At 52.9% G+C, this 5,298-nt stretch overlaps 1 pseudogene; it reads right to left on the bottom strand.

The window, feature by feature from the left end:
* Nucleotides 1–4,384: 4,384 nt before the first annotated feature.
* On the bottom strand, nucleotides 4,385–5,298 carry LOC113178629 (growth arrest-specific protein 7 pseudogene; annotated as a pseudogene).

Raw genomic sequence — 5,298 nt, 5'->3', positions numbered from 1 at the left:
TTCTGGTGTAGCATCCTTGGACTCCTTTGTTGCACCGAGAGATGACCCAGTCACAGGAGCTCTGGTGCCATCAGCAGCCCCCTGGGCCAAGAGGCAAGGTCAGCTGTTCAGGCCTGGTTTGAGACCTGAGCTGGAGGTGCCTCCCCCCACCGGGAGGGCAGTCAGGCCTCTCCGAGACTCAAGGATCTGGAAGTAGGAATTTCGTTCTGTGGGCAGATTCGGCGGGCAGCTGTACTAGCCACTCAGGAACCCTGCTGCGGGGGAGGTGGGACAGGACAGTCAGAGCAAGTTCACGGGTCACTGATCTGATCCCTGTCACAAGTGCTCAAGCTGGTCCTCCTGTTGGTTGGCCTGGCCGGAATTGCAGGTTTCTGTACAGCTGCAGGCCATGCTGAGCTGTTTCGGGAAAACTGTGAAGGGTGGGGACCCTAGTGTCCTGCACCCATGGGCGGGCTGCGGCGTGAGGCCCTGGAGCACAGCCAGCTTTGAGAGTTTCACCCCTGCCTTTGGGTTGGGGTGGTGAGATGACTGGTTCATGCCCACACCTGTCCTAAAGTCCCCCACCCCACCCCATCCCCATACTGGATGAACCTAAGGCTTCTTGCATGCTGGGCAAGTACTACGCCACTGGGCTGTATCCCAGGCTTGTTTCCCGAGGGTTTTGGGTTTTTTCGTTTTTTTTTTTTTGGGGGGGGGGTATCTGGGAGTTGAACCCACGGGTGCAATCCCAAAGAGCTATATTCCCAGCCATTTTTATTTTGAGACAGAGTCTCACTAAGTTGTAGAGGCTGGCCTCAAACCTGCAGTCCTCCTACCTTGGTTGCTGGAATCACAGGGGTTCGCCAGCACGACAGGCTGTTTCCTTTTCATCTTTATTTTTGGTACTGGGGATTGAAACCAGGAACACTCATTTTTATTTTTTTATTTTTTTTTCTGGTAGATGACATAATATTTTTATTTATTTTATATTTATGTGGGTCTGAGGATCAAATCCAGTGCCTCACATGTGTTAGGCAAGCGTTCTACCAACCGAGCTACAACCCCAGCCCTTATTTTTTATTGTGAGATAGAGTCTTACTAGATTGCTGAGGGCCTCACTAAGTTGGCGAGGCTGGCCTCCAACTTTTGATCTTCCTGCCCCCACTTCCTGAATCACTGGGATTACAGGCATTTGCACCCCGTTTCCTGAGACTTTTTAGGGCTGATTTAAAAAGACAGTTATCCACCAGGGGAGAGTGTCCACCTGCTGAGCTACACTAAGTGTGACCAGAGCCTACCTGCCAATGCCAAGTCACTTGATCCCTGATGGGCAAGAGGGAGGTCATAAGAGCCACACTCAGCCTCCTCCCCTCAGTGCACATAACTAGCTTCCAGAGTGGGACCTGCCTCCAAGGCTGGTCCCAAACCTCCGAGCAATTGGGAATGCAGGTTTCCCAGTGAGACCGAGCAGATGAGGGGTCCAGGGAGTCTGCAGCTACCCTGCCATCTAGGTTGTCAGTGAAAGATGACTTGAGGAAGGACATTTCGGGCAGCTCTGGGGCCTGGCTGCGGTCGGGCGAGGGAGCTCTGCCTCACATGGGTTGGAAACAGCAGGGTCATTTGTATTCTGCAGTATCCGGGGCCTCTTCAACAGCCAGAAACTCCTGACTCAGAGGCTTGGGGCGGGGGGGCCGGAACCTGTGCACCAGGTTCCTCTGGTAGGTCTGGAAATACCAGCCACAGGGCCACCTCAGTCACCCCCACCTGCCTGGGCCACACCCAGCCCTAGGTCAGCAGGGCCGGTGACGACCTCTAGTGGAAGCAGAAGGCAGAGTGCCGGAGAATCCCTGACCAGGAGACAGGATGGAACCAGCGGGCAGGGAGGCAGGCCGAGGAGGGAGAGAGGGAGGAGGCAGAAGGCAGACGGACAGACTGGTTCTGAAATGGTGACCACCAAGGGACACAACATCTTCCTGCCAAGGGTGGACCACATGGGTCTCAGGGCAGAACCAGCTAATGTCCACAACTGCAGGGGCTTGGCTTGGAGGGGCCAATGTCCAGGTGGAACATGTCCTCCCTGGCCTCTGCTGTCCTTTCTTCTGAGGCTGTTACAGGGCTGGAAACTTCTGGGAAACTGAGGCGGCTCCGATTCTTGGCATCAAGTTAGAAAGTCTGGACTCGGCACGTAGAGCGACAGGTGTGAGGGAGGCGCGGGAAAGGGACACTCTCAGGGAGAGGGTGGGTCCTCTCAGAGAGGAGAGGGGCGGCACGCCCCCTTCCAGAGAGTCCCACCCAGTCCACCTCTTGACTTTTGACTGACAGCAGGATGACATCAGATCTCAAGTCCCCACTGCCATGACCACTCTAGGTCACTTTGGCCCATGTGGACCTGTTCTAACTGGAATCTGTTACCAATTTCACAGTTAGGGGAAATTATCCTTATCTCCCAGAGATCCAGGATCTGGTCTGTGACAGGGTTACAAAAGTCCTCCCTTCAGGGTAATTTTTTTTTTTAATTTTTAATTTTTTTTAATTCCTACCATATAAGACCCAGGAGCTCTGCTGATTTTAATCAGGAAGGACCCCTTATATTTGTCTTCTTATTTATTTATTTTTTTAAGGATAATTTTTTTTAATATTCATTTTCGGCGGACACAACATCTTTGTCTGTATGTGGTGCTGAGGATCGAACCCGGGCCGCACGCATGCCAGGCGAGCGCGCTACCGCTTGAGCCACATCCCCAGCCCTTTTAATTTTTTTTAATTTTTTATTTTTTGGTTTGCTTTAGTATATTGAACATCTTTCTAAAATAAACTATGAGAAAGCCATTCTAATTCAATGGAAGAGATGCTGAAGGATTCAAGATTAACATCCATTATGAGCAATGTAAAACGGAGGGAAAGACCCGTGAATTGGGCTCGTAGAATTCTGCCCCCATGGGAGACGGAAGGGTCAAGCAGAAAGCCATCAAGGGGAAAGATGAAGATGGGCTCTCAGAGCAGGGGTTTCTGGCTAGAAGCTGTTCCTTGCTCACTGTGTCAATTTTTTCTCCCAGCCCTTTCAGGCTGGTTCTCTAGGCTAAGATGGTGGAGATGGTGTTTGCTGTAGTCGAGAAAGAAAGTGGCAGGCTGAACCCAGGGGTAGTGCTGAAAAGCTTCCGAGTCACACTTGGCTCAGGCTTCTCCAGGGAAGATGGACGCAGGGAAAGGAAGTGCTGGCAACAAGCAAGGGCTTGGTGCAGGACTCTGGAAAGTTCAGAGGAGCTGGAGGTCCAGGTGGCAGGACACGCCTGGATAGCAGAGAGAGAGAGAGAGAGAGTCTGCAATGCCCATACAAGGGACAGCAGTCCAATCCCTATCTTGCATAAGCAGATGGAGTCTGACAAAGACTTGCCCTAACCTGTCTCCCATGTGGGACTGACCTAGCCCTATTAAGCCCTTGGTGGGCAGCCTGGGAGGGGGGGTTCAGGGTAGCCCCATGTTGGACAAGACACCATGGGAGACAGACCCATGTGGTTTCTGGCTCATCTCCATCTCTCAAAGCTTTTGGACATGCACACAGCTGGAGGAGGTCTCCCTGGCGGAGAGCTTTGGAAAGCTCCCTCTAGTTGAGACTGGGCAGGGGTGGCAAGGTAGGGGTGGGGACTCCCTTGAGAAAGCAGCTGAGGAATGGAGGGATAAGGATTTCCAGAGACTTCAGAGATGATGCCTGGTCTGATAGGAACTGTGATTCAATGCTCCAACTTGGGGCTAGTTTGCCAAATGAGGTAGTTCCATCCTGACCTCTCTGGGCAGGGTTGGTCAGGGAAGACAGAAAACAAGCCTTCCCAAGACCCACGAGAATGAAAAGTGGCCAAGAAAAGCCAGATTTGGGCTCCCAGAATGCAATGAGAAAAATAGAGAGGGCCGTAAAGGATTCAAGGTGCAGGCTGAGCTGACGGCGCCTTCTATCCATGATTCTGACCCTGACATTGGCCTGGAGGCAGAGACAGCCCTTCCCTGATCTTCCAAAGCCCCGGAGATAAAGGGACCAGCTGGAGGATGGGCTTTGGGGCATCCAAGGGCACAAGTATGTGACGGCCACCCCTATGGAACTCAGCAGGGACCACAAAGTTCCAGCCTCAGTTTGTTCTCAGAGCAACAAGCACGGCACAGGGTTTGGGGGGGGGGGCTTCAGTCTTGGAGACAAGGGAGGGGTTGCAGGTCTGTCTTCTTGGCCTGGGAATATTTGGGATTCCCCAGCTGAGCCATCCAGATCACCCTTCTGGAATTGCCAGCTCTCTCCTCTCTCCTCAGTGGACAGGAGAGTGGGTGGGAGGTCAGCTTCACCCAGTGGGAGCCACCACCCCCTCTCCATGGGACCCCCAGCCCCTCTCCTAGGCAGGACCCCCCGGGGCCGCACAGGCGTGTCTAGATCTCCATGTCCACGGGGCGAATGTTGCCCGTTTTGTGCTCTCTGACCCACAGCTCTCTGTCTTTGGCCGGGTCCACTTTTCGAAGCAGTTGGTCCACAGGCTCGGCTGTGCTTTGGTTGAACATGTCTGTCTCATGCCGCAGCTGTGTGTACTGACACAGATGTTGCCGGATCATCTCCACCCTCTCCACCTCCAGCCGCTCCAGCTCCAAAGTGGTGGTCACCATCTCTTCAAACCACTTGGACTGCGCCTGGTTGTAGAGGTCCACACAGTGCATGAGGTCATCACCAGCCTATGTGGACTTTCTCCGTGCCTTCTTGATGTCCTCCTCTGTCTTGTTGCTCAGCTTGATCTCCAGCTGCTGGGTCTTCATCTCCAGGTCTCTCTGCCGCTCTGTGAGGCCTTTCCGGGCCTTCTCCACTGACACATATCGCTTGGCAAGCTGCTTGCGGAGGTCAGCGATATGGTGGTCACACTTTTTCATGTTTTTCTTGAAGTTCTCACGAAAATTCATTAGGGGCTTCTCTACCTCGCTGTGAAGCTTGGCGGAGAACTTGAGATGAACCTCTGCTTCATCTGCCAGACTCTTCTTCACCTGGGCCCAAGCTTCTCCCAAGGAGCCTTCCTCCTGTGCAGCCAAGGAGTTCTGAGAGAGCTTAGCCAAGTTCTTTGCATATTCTTCTTCAATCTTTATCCTCTCTTGGACAAATTCAGACATTTCTTTCTGCATTTGTTTGCCCTTCAGTTGCTTTTGGAGCAGCAGTTCAAACCCAGCCACCGTGCCATTGCCTTGGGGATCCTTCTTATCAGCCCAGAAGTAGCCACAGTAGCTCCACTCGGTTGGCTTTAGCAGTTGCTGTTCGGGCATGGTGTCTGGGTGAGGGAATGTCACGCAATTTATCAT

This window comes from Urocitellus parryii, chromosome 4 (genome assembly GCF_045843805.1).
Source record: "Urocitellus parryii isolate mUroPar1 chromosome 4, mUroPar1.hap1, whole genome shotgun sequence".
Lineage (NCBI taxonomy): Eukaryota > Metazoa > Chordata > Mammalia > Rodentia > Sciuridae > Urocitellus > Urocitellus parryii.
This window is presented reverse-complemented; position numbering and strand designations above follow the sequence as displayed.